General features: G+C 46.7%; 1 non-coding gene across 1 annotated transcript; it reads left to right on the forward strand.

Annotated features, from left to right (window-relative positions):
* Positions 1-422: 422 nt before the first annotated feature.
* Positions 423-524, forward strand: LOC116541279. Its single transcript, XR_004264770.1, has one exon. It is a non-coding gene; the product is annotated as a small nucleolar RNA U13 (small nucleolar RNA).
* Positions 525-12,022: the final 11,498 nt, after the last annotated feature.

Genomic DNA, 12,022 nt, shown 5'->3' on the forward strand with positions numbered 1-12,022 from the left:
CTGCTCTCAGCTGGGACGTGGCGTCTTGGCATCCCTTCCTGCCCTCGTTGACTCTTTCCCACCTTCGGTTCTATAATTTTCTCTCAAACAAATCCTCTTTTACAATTAACACTAAAGATCTCGTCTTTGCCGTCAAGGTTGACAGAACAGCTGTTCATGGTGTTTGCGGTGAAATCCATGTTCTCTTTCAACACAGTCTGTGGCTTTAACGTGTGTCCTGTAATTTGCCGAGTTCATTTTTCGCCTCTGGTAACTTGGGGCTGGATTTCTTCGGACTCTCTAGGTGTACTGCTATGTCAGATGTAAAATGTCACCCAGCTTCCTGTCGCATATCCTCGTCTGTGCATTCATGCATCTACCTCATTCCAGTTTTCTTTCTAACCCCGTGTATTCCTATTGTGAGGGAATTTGTTCTTTTCCCAATCCTTTTGTAGTTCATACACGTGACAATGGGGTTTCCACACACATGTGAGATGTGCTTCCTTCAAACCTCATTACTATGTTGGCAGATTACTTGTCTGACATGGAAAAAGAAAAAAGAAATACATTCTTTTCCTACCATTTGAAAAAAGAAACCCTCCATGGCTTTTATTAGAATTTTGAATACTTGTGAAAATTTTCAAAAGAAAGTAATCGCTTACCATTTTTGCTGCTTATTACGATGAGCTATGTCCATTAGCTGTGTCACTCAACTCTGGCATTTCCACAATAGGCCCCGCCCAATTGTCGTGGGCATCTTTCTCGTGTGGTGTTGCATTCCATGTGCTTGATTTTTTGCTAGAACTGGCGCGCCTGTCTTACCTGCAGCCCTGGGTTGTGGCCCTGTTGCATACCATATGATTTGCCACCCCCCTTCTAGGCCACATTAATTCAGCCAGAACTGAACACCTGACCTGAGGGCAGCAAGTAATCATCACAGCAGTAGAGCTGGCAGAACTGGCAGAATACTACAGACCTCGGACACCACCAGGCCTTCCAGATCTGTGAAGTGCAAACAAGGAAACAGAGCTTCTAGGCATCAGAAGGTATGGGGAGCAGTACAGTACTCAGAGGAGTGAGGACTGTGGCGCCTGATGGGAGGGAGGCCTGGCCATGGTATGTTCTTGGGTTTCTGGCGGTTGCCCTCATTGGTCCACATGTATCCTCAGCACGACCCCTGACTTGAGCCTGCTCCTTTCTATTGTGTTTTGCCACTTGGCTGCTTCCTGGCCAAGTTGCCCCTGACTGCGTGAACACTGTTTAAATGTGAACTGTTTAAATGTGTGTTCTCTCTTTAAGATGGGTGAAAGTCAATGCCTTCTAGTCTCAGTGAATTTCACCTGTGCTTTTATGTCCGGCTATTGTTCCTTTACTGAACCCACCACGTGGGGGCCATAAAATGAGTGAAGTCACAGCGCACCCTGTTCTCTTATTTTTGAAGTGTTTCATGATTTCCAGCATGTCCATCAGATGGGGGGATTGCTGACTTCTCTCTTACTAGTGTATTACATTCTGTAGTTGTCATTGCATCACTTTGGGTGTTTACTTTCAAAGGTAGAAACTGTCTCTTTACATACTGTCTCAATGTCACTTGCACATCTCTGAGAACTACAGCTACATCCCACCCCAGTTTGTATTTCTGTTCGGTTGTTGGCACTTTTTTCTCATTCCCCTCCAATCTCGTTACCTTGTGTGTTTTCTGGCACTCACTATAATTAGCCTTGCACTAGAGCTGTTTGTGGACTTGGCTTCACACCCTCCTCCTCAGCCCTCCCCAACCCATTATATTGTGAGCTCCTAGAAGACAGGGGTGGCCCTTCGTGTCTGATCCCCTACCAAATCTAGCACAGTGCCTTGCATCAAGTAGATTTCAATAAATATATGTTCAATGGCATTGGACTTCCTTGACTTCTTTTGTCAAAGCTTTGTTTACCACTTCCTTGCTCCTTTCTGCATGCCATGGGGTTCTATACTTCTCCTTGCACTTGGAAAGTGCCCCCTCTTGGGGTCCAGATTGTGTCATGGTTATTCTAGCACTTGCTGGGCACTTGGAGGGAAGAGGGAGCACCCTGATGGAGGAGGCTGGTTTGCCTAGAACCCTGAGCTCTCCCTTGACAGAATGGGTCTTTCACTCAGCCTCTCCTTACCACAGCTAGGGCTCCCCAAGTCAGAATTCCAGGTGGGAGCAGAAAACAAGATCCGCAGCTCCTCCCTCAAGGTCTGGGAATGGGATAACATGACTTTGGGATTTGAGAATCATCCCACTTCTAGGCTGCATAGGGGTAGGGCTGAGGGTTCAGTCCTCTTGGTGACCTGTGGCTGGCCCTCTCCCTGGTGACCACTGCCTTAGATAAGCCAGGGGCAGGAGCAGGCCCCAATTTCCTGACCCTTCTAAATTTAGCCAACGGCTCAGCTGTGGAGTCAGCAGCCTAACTACTGAAGGACATCCTGTCCCTTGGGCTCCAGGATGCATGTCCCGATGGGAGTCAACAGGAGGAGACAACCTGACTCCCTACACCGCGCCAGTCTCCCTGGCTTCTGGCAGGGGCCCATCCTCATCACCACTGTTGAGTCTTCTACCCCAGGTGCAGCTCTGGGTAAGTGGAGCAATAATGCCCCACTTGAGGGTTGCTTCCTTCTTGGCTAGGCAGCCACCTCCGGGTGCGTCCACCCCCCAGCCAATGCCTGCCCGGGCCTGGCCCAACCCCCACTGCTTGCAAGTAATTTAGTTGCTGGGAAAGATTCATGATGTGCTTGTTACTGAGAATTCCACCTGTTTGTTTGTTTTTCTTAAAATGTGTGTAAGCTGCTCTAGCAAGCCTCAGTTGGACATGAGTCCATTTGGACAGCTGACACTGCACCCAAGGTGGGAGGGGACAGCATGGGGTTTTCTCTGGGGAATCCTGTGGGCCCCCAGCAGAGGGTTGAGAATATTTTCTACTGTCCTGCTGCTAGTGCCCCTGCCTGCCTGAGCACTGTAGCTCTTTCATCACCACCCCCTGTAGAACAAACAAGAAGGCATCTGAGAAAATTGGATATGCCTTTGGCTCTCCTCCCTGGTGGAACATTAAAAAAAAAAAGATTATTGGAAAGATCACATGCTACACCCTAGAAATTTCTTGCTGGCCTGAGAGTTCACATTCCCCAACCCCAAATCTCTGGGCCAGTGTCTGCAGCCCCAATTCCTCTAGCCCAGGTTCCCCATCACAGCCCTCCGCCCCAGGCTACCTCTCACTGGAGGAAGGACAGGCCAGCAGGTAGAAATGGGGGCTTCCGCTTTTATCCCTACTGCATTTTAGCTTCCCCTCCCCAACAGTCTCCCAACCTATTTTCCTGAAGCTTCCAGAACTGTCTTTTTCCACCCTTGTTGGTCTCCAGCAGACATGATGCACCTTCTGGGCTAAAATTCATTTCACTCAAAAGCTCCCTGCATGACAAAAAACATGACCTCAAACTTTTTTCGGGCAAGATGTGTCAGAAAAAACTCTCTGTTCTGTCATCCCTTTTCTGACCTTTATTCAACAAGCATTTATTTAGCACCTGCTGTGTGCTGGGCCCCAGAGATGTAAAAGCAAGTGACAAGGTCCCTGCCCTCAAGTACAGAGTACCAGAGAGAAACAGACATGCAGCCAAAATGTCACCACAAGTGGGCCTATGTAAATGTTCACCAAGCTGGGCTCCTAGGTAGGATTTGTGCACTTGAGTGAGGCAGGTTACACAACTACCAAGCCAAATGCATACAACATTAGTGGATAAATCCTCACACTCCTTCCTCAGATCGTGTGGGGTTTTATTAATACATTCCTCTCTGGCACGTCCATCCCTGCCCCAGCCCTGCCCCATCATCCTCACTGGCATCCCTGCCTCTCTGCCTTGCCTTGCCTTGCTCTGTGGACCAGGGCTCTCTTTCTGCAACCAAGATGAGCTCTCACCTTCGATCTCTGGATAGAGCAGAGAGCTCAAATGGACTGGTCCTCACCCAAGCCCAGTAGACCCCTCCATGCTGCAGAGAGTTCTTTACTGAAAGACTGGCCTGTCATCTCAGCACTTTCAAAGGTGGGTGGGGCCGGCACCTCGAGGTGCTGTGAGCTGGCTGGGCTATGTCACTCCTGGGATACTGTGCTGCTAGGTTTCTATCCACCCCTGTCCCATCTCCTCTAACAAACCAGCTTCCTCTGCAACTTCAAGTCTGTTCATCCCTTTCTTCTCTTGCAAATGCTGCAGTCTTGAGGTGTTTCCTCTGGGCCCCTACAGCCCAAGGGCTTCTGGCACCACCACCCCTTATTGAGCTGTTTGTCACTGGTGTCTACAGGTGTCTCCCTTCCCCACAGAAGCCTTCACCTTTGAACACCACCCTACTGGATGCCACAGGGGCCCAGACTGAGAAGGCCCTAACCACACCCCACCCCCAACTGGGAAGAGACCCTTCCTTCCTCTCTGGGCTCCCTGTGCTGCGAGACCCTAACCCCACAGCCTGGGAGGGGCTGTACCCCCAGACTGGGAGCCCCAAAGGTAAAGTGGGGTGGCTCTCCCTGGTCCCTGCTGGACACCAGCGCCCTGGATGAACGTGTCTTTGGAGTTCATGACAGGAATCAGCTCTCCCACCCCAGGGCCATGTCCTTAGGGATGGGACAGATGGGATAGAATGTAGTCTCAGCCTGGGCCTCCCCTCGCCTCCTGCACCCTCAGAAGGAAGCGGTGGAGATGATGGCTCAGATCATCCACTGGGTGCAGGAAGACGTGTCAGGACTGGGCCGGCCCCAACTCCAGGGGGCCCCTGTCGTGGAGCCCATGGCTGTGCCCATAATGCTGCTGAACCTGGTGGAGCAGCTTGGGGAGGTGGACAAGGAGCTGGCGAGCAAATGCTCAGAGCTGGGGAACTGATGTGCCCGGAGGATTCTGCAGCACAAGCAGGTGGGGGAGCCTGGGGACCTGGGGTGGCAGGGGGCCCTCCACTCCCCGACTCTCCAGCGTGCCCTCGGGCTTTACACACCTGGAGGGAGAGACACGGGGAGGTCCCCACCTGGGGAAGGTGGAGGGCTCAAGGGCCAGAGGGAGGGTGCGGAGCCCTAGGCAAGGCCTGACAGCAGGAGATCCTTCAGATCCAAGTCCCTCCCAGACCTCTGAGTGGCCACTGCACAAAGGTGCTGACCTCCTGGTTGGAGGTGGGAGGTGAGTGGCAGGTGCCTGGAGGATGAGGATGGGTAAGGCCTCCACCGTGGCTCAGAAGGTCCCCAAGGCCAGGAGCTGACAAATGGGAGGGGCTGAATGGTGGAGGTTGGGTGTCTTGCCCCTGAACCACAAGAAGCCTCAGGGCACCAAGCCCACTTTTGAAAGGCAACAAATGCCAATGGCCAAAGCCAGAGCCCAAATTTCACCATCAGGTAATGAACTTCCAAGATTCAGTAATAATTTGAAATTTATCTCTGATATGGTTTGGGTGTGTTCCACCCAAATCTCGTCTTGAATTCCCACATGTTGTGGGAGAGACCCTGGGGGGAGGTAATTATTCAATTACCATGGGGGCAGGTCTTTCCTGTACTGTTCTTGTGATAGTGAATAAGTCTCACAAGATCTCATGGTTTTTAATAGGGGTGTTTCACTGCACAAGCTCTCTTCTCTGCTGCCATGTGAGACATGCCTTTTACCTTCCACCATGATGGTGAGGCCTCCCAAGCCATGTGGAACTGAAAGTCCATTAAACCCCCTTCTTTTGTAAATTGCCCACTCTCAGGAATGTCTTTATGAGCAGCATGAAAACAGACTAAAACAGTAAATTGGTATCAGTAGAGTGGGGCACTGCTGAAAAGATACCCAAAAATGTGTGTGGAGGAAAAGTTAAATATTAAATTTGAACTCACTTGAACTTGGACACAAACAATGGTCATCAAGTCCCAGAACAGGTTGTATGAGCCCCTTGAGGCATTCATCCAGTGTTGTTTCAGAGAAATCTCTATTTCCAACTATTCCTATATGTTGAAAAACAAGAGACAATCACAAAACCAAGTTGACCTTTTTGTGTTCCTTAAGCCCGGTTGCGAAGGGCCCTCATGACTGGGCCTCATGCCAAACAACTCATTACAAAAAGAGCTAGGGTCTCAGACTGCGCCGAAGCTTCATGAGACCTCTCCTCATCTGTGCTCAGATGATTCGCCAACTCTGGAGCCCCAGTCTGGTGGTGAATCCTCCATAGTCTGGTGAGTGTAAATATATATATATATATATTTTTAAATATATATATAATTTTCCTTCTCCCCTTCCCATTGTAATTTGCTTATTATATCAATCTGCTTATTATTATGTCATTTGCTTATCATATCATTTACTTATTATATCTGTATTGCCATTTACACTGGATAAAGTTTGTTTACCCTTAAAGGTATTGTGTGTGTGTCTTTTCTTCTCCCCTTGCACATTTCCTGCACAGAACAATGTGAAAGTGGCTTTGGAACTGGGTGACAGGCAGAGGTTGAATTCCGATGTTTGGAGGGCTCAGAAGAAGACAGGAAAATGTGGAAAAGTTTGAAACTCCCTAGAGACTTGTTGAATGGCTTTGACCAAAATGCTGGTTATGACATGGACAATCAAATCCAGGCTGAGGTGGTCTTAGACAGAGATGAGGAACTTGTTGGGAACTGGAACAAAGCTGACTCTTGTTATGTTTCAGCAAAGAGACTGGCAGCATTTTGTCCCTGCCCTAGAAATTTGTGGAACTTTGATTTTGAGAGAGGTGATTGGGTGGAAGAAATTTCTAAGCAGCAAAGCATTCAGTTTTAAAAGGGAAACAGAGCATAAAAGTTAGGAAAATTTATAGCCTGACAATGTAATAGAAAAAGAAAATTCCCTTTTCTGAGGAGAAATTCAAGCCAGCTGCAGAAATTTGCATAAGTAACAAGGAGCCAAATGTTAATCACCAAGATAATGGGGAAAATGCCTCCAGGGTGTTTCAGAGACCTTTGCACCAGCCCCTCCCATCACAGGACCAGAAGCCCAGGAGGCAAAAACGGTTTTGTGGCCCAGGCCCAGGGTCCCTTTGCTGTGTACAGCCTAGGAACTTGGTGCTCTGTGCCCTACATCCCAACCACTCCAGCCATGACTAAATGGGACCAAAGTACAGCTCAGGCTGCTGCTTCAGAGGGTGGAAGCCCCGAGCCTTGAGAGCTTCCACATAGTGTTGAGCCTGCAGGTGCACAGAAGTCAAGAATTGAGGTTTGAGGCCCAGCACGGTGGCTCACACCTGTAATGGTGCACCATCACTTTGGGAGGCCGAGGCAGGCAGATTACTTGAAGTCAGGAGTTCGAGACCAGCCTGGCCAACATGGAGAAACCCTGTTTCTACTAAAAATACAAAAATTGGGCATGGTGGTGCATGCCTTTAATCTCAGCTACTCAGGAGGCTGAGATGGGGGAATTGCTTGAACCCAAAAGGTGGAAGTTGCAGTGAGCCAAGATCATGCCACTGCACTCCAGGTTGGCTGACAGAGTAAGACACCATCTCAAAAAAATAAAAAAATTGAGGTTTGGAAACCTCCACCTAGATTTCAGAGGATGTATGGAAATGCCTGGATGCCCAAGCAGAAGTTTGCTGCAGGGGTGGGGCCCTCATGGAGAACCCTGCTAGGGCAGTATGGAAGGGATATGTGGCGTTAGGGCCCCCACACAGAGTCCCTACTGGTCACTGCCTAGTGGAGCTGTGAGAAGAGGGCCACCATCCTCCAGACCCCAGAATGGTAGATCCACCAATGGCTTGTACTGTGCACCTGGAAAAGTCACAGACACGCAACACCAGCCTGTGAAAGCAGCCAGGAGAGAAGCTGTAACCTGCAAAGCCACAGAGGTGAAGCTGCCCAAGACCATGAGAGCCCACCTCTTGCATCAGCATGACCTGGATACGAGACATGGAGTCAAAGGAGATCATTTTGGAGCTTTAAGATTTGACTGCCCTGCTGGATTTTGGGCTTGCATTGCTTTGTTTTGGTCAATTTCTTTCATGTGGAACAGCTGTATTTACTCAATGCCTATACCCCCATTGTAGTTAGGAAGTAACTAACTTGCTTTTAATTTTAGAGGCTTATAAGTGGAAAGGACTTGCCTTGTCTCTGATGAAACTTTGGACTGTGGACTTTTGAGTTAATGCTGATATGTGTTAACATTTTGAGGGACTGTTGGGAAGGCATAATTGGTTTTGAAATGTGAGAACATAAGATTTGGGAGGGGACAGGGTAGAATGCAATGGCTTGGCTGTGTCCCCACCCAAATCTCATCCTGAATTCCCACATGTGGCAGGGACCCAGTGGTAATTATTCAATTACCACGGGGGCAAGTATTTCCAGTGCTGTTCTTGTGATAGTGAATAAGTCTCACAAGATCTGATGATTCTTAAAAGGGGCATTTCCCTGCACAAGCTCTTATCTCTTGTCTGCTGCCATGTGAGACATGTTTTTCACCTTGCACCATGATTGTGAGGCCACCCCAGCCATGTGGAACTGTAAGTCCATTAAACCTCCTTCTTTTATAAATTGCCCAGTCTTGGGTATGTCTTTATCACTAGTGTGAAAACAGACTATTACAGTCTCCAAACCTAACTGTTGTTATAATGTTATGTTCCATCTTCATTCTCACTTTCAGAGCTGGCCCTCTGGTGCCCAAAGCAGACTCCTGGGGTCCCTGTATTGGTCTCTTGTCTGCTTCCTGCTAGCTGCCACGTGACACCTGGTGCTCCTGGGGCAGTCAACTGGATTCCAGAAGACAGGCTTCAGTGCTGTGTTTTCCAGAAGGAACCTGACCCCTAGGATTAACAGTTGAGTCAAACCTCAAAAACTCTTTGCCCTTTTTTATTGGGCAATTACTGAAAACTGCCAGCATCTATAGCAGTCATAGTCACAGATTTCCTTTGAACTTTTCAGCAATTGTTTTCCTAAAGCATTTTATAAAGTCTGGCTTGAAGTTTGTTTAGTTAAGATAAAAATGTGTTTGCACTCCAGCCTGGGTGACAGAGTGACACACTGTCTCAAAAATAAATAAATAAATAAATAAGTTTTTAAAAATGTGTTTGAGAACATCATTTTTCTCTAATGCTTTATATTTTTCTTTATATTTTAATATTCTTTATTTTGGGGGGATTAGAGACAATTTATCAAAGACACAATTGTACACAGCTTTGGAGTTTTCCTCCTGGAGTCTCTCCTTTCTTTCTTGCAAGATGAGAATTCCTCATGGTGCTCTTTCTGAAGACATTGATGACTTAAACAACTAAAGACAACATTCCACTTTTAAAGTTCCTTTATTCAATGCTACAAATGCTGGTGTGCTAAATCATTGAGTGAGATTTTTATTCTGTTCTGTGATATTATTAAAAATGTATGAACAGGCCAGGCACAGTGGCTCATGCCTGTAATGCTAACATTTTGGGAAGCTAAGGTGGGTGGATCCCTTGAGCTCAGAAGTTTGAGACCAGCCTGAGCAACATGGCAAAACCCAATCTCTATCAAAAATACAAAAAAAATTAGCTAGGCATGGTGGCATGCACCCATAGTCCCAGCTACTCAGGGAGGCTGAGATGGAAGGATCACTTGAGCCTGATAGGCAGAGGTTGCAGTGAGCTATGATTGCACTACTGCACTCCAGCCTGGGTGACAGGATGATACTGTGTCTTAGAAAAAAAAAATATGAACGTTGTCTATTTTATATTCATTTTTAATTACACAAACAAAACATGAATATAATCTCATTTTAAAATATTAAACAAATATGGATAAAATAAAAACCCCTTTTAGTCACTCTCTGGCCACTCCCAATCACACACCCCACTCTAAGAGGATGTGTCCTGACATTTTTCTGCATATTTACCTGCATATATGTACACATACAATAGACAGTTTATCATGTCATCTGCTTAGCACACTGTCTTCACATAACTAAGCATGGGAGAATGTTGCTAACTACAGCCCAGTATTTCATACCATGAGCATAGTGAAGTTTATTCAATCCTTCCTCTTTTTGGTGAACATTCAGGTACTTTCCAGGGTTTTGCTAATAGGAACAATGCTGCAAGAGCCTTACTCAGATCTCTTGTGCACAGGTGTGAGCTGTACAACAGATGCTAAGTGAGGTAGAGTGACACTAGATGGCTTCGACAAAGACCTGCAATAATGCAGTAGCTTAGAGAAAACTGAGGATCATTTCTCATGGAAGTCTGAGCCGTGTAGTCTTGGTTGATGGGGCAGCTTTGCTCCACATAGTCACTCAGGGACGCCAGCTCCTCATATTGCCTTTTCCCTCTCTCCTCTAGGACAGCACTTCTCAAACTGTTTATGGTGAAAGACCAGTTTATTTCACTTAATTGTGGAGTGAAATTTTTGTAACTTGCAATAAAGATGCCATGGTGATATTCTGTTGCTATAAAAGCCTCAATATCTGTACTAACCTGATGTAAACTAAAAATAAAATCCTAAGTCCCTGGCCTACTGAACGGACCCCCTCTTGGCCAAGGGGACATCAGAAAACCTTAAAACTGAGTTCACAGCCATGATGAGACAGGAGGTCAGACATGTCTCATTGTACCCCCTCCCTTTTGGAGATTAAACACAACAGCTAAGTTGCATTCATGTTAAAAAAAAAAAAAAAAAAAGAGCTCATAAGACTGACAGAACAGACTCCTGATGACAATTAGATTCGAAATTACAAACAGAACCTAAGACCATGCACGCAAGGGTTAAGTCCCATACCCTTACACTTACACAGAATAAACTGTGCTCTCACTGCCACAAGGTTTTTCTCTAGCAGCTAAACAAGCACTGGCCTTGAGATAAGCAAGATTATAAACAATTGTAGCTCAGCCAGCTCCAGAGATGGATTAACTGAACCCCTGTTCCACCAGGCGTAACTATAGCTTTGATTGGACAAGAGACTGATTCTGATAACTTTCTCCTGATAAGAAAACTAGCAGCCACAGGCTGGTTCTTGCCAGTTTACAGATTTCATGTTTGAGTTACTTCATGTCCTGAAAAGGCCTTTGGATGTATACGACCTAACTGTAATACATTTAAATGTTAAGTCTCCACCCTAAAGTGAACATGGGTCATATGTTACATGCATGTTTGTTCAGTACACATGTGTCAGGAACCCCTTCATTAATATTCGTAGCTCCTCCTGTAACCTGTTCAATATGTACGTTTAGCCAACCTGTCCAGCACCAAGCTCCTAGCTAAACTCCTCCTCCTTTGAAGTGCCTGACTCTGGTCTTGGCCAGAGGCATGCTTCCCAGCCTGCGGGATGACCACCTTGCAAGCTGTAACCCTTAAAAAGACATAAAATCTCCTTTCTCCTTTCCAAATTTATAGATTTCTTAAAAAGTTAACACTGGTCATGGACCCACCACTAACAAACAGTTTGTGGCTGCACAGTGGTTCAGGGACCCTGCTACAGCAGCTCCACTCGACAAGGAGCTCAGCGGGGAGTGGGCACCACACTCACCCCAAGGGATGCTGGGGTAATCTCATCTAGCTAAGCAGCCTAGTGCCCAGGAAGAATATCTGTTGGGCCAGGGAGACAATGAGCAGTCTCACCCACAGATTCCTCCAAAGTGGCATTTACTGGGTTCAAAGGGTACAGGTATTTAAAAACTAGATTCTGGCAATTTTCCTTCCAGAAAAGCCCGTGCCAAGTGGCAAGAGTTCCCATGTCCCCTACCTTAGCCAAAACCAATGGACAAAAATGGCAGATACTCCCTTGTCATTTGCACCTCCCTCATTACTAGTGAATCTTTTCACTATTACAGACCATTCAATGGCCTCTTCTAACTGCTTGTTCATACTCTTTGCTAATTTCCCTATGGACATGCAGTTCTTTTTATATGCTTGATAGTAATCCTTTGCCTCTTACGTACGTTGCAGATGCTTCTTGCACAGTGTTAATTTTAACTTAGTTAATGGCGCATTTATTATCCTGCAGAGTTATATTTTTCACAGTTACGTCCTCAAATGTATCAGACTCTTCTTTTATGGTGTGTGCATTCTGTGCCTTGCTTAATAACATCTTCTTT

This window comes from Sapajus apella, unplaced genomic scaffold (assembly GCF_009761245.1).
Source record: "Sapajus apella isolate SASKATOON/1434 unplaced genomic scaffold, GSC_monkey_1.0 scaffold149, whole genome shotgun sequence".
Taxonomy (NCBI): Eukaryota; Metazoa; Chordata; class Mammalia; order Primates; family Cebidae; genus Sapajus; species Sapajus apella.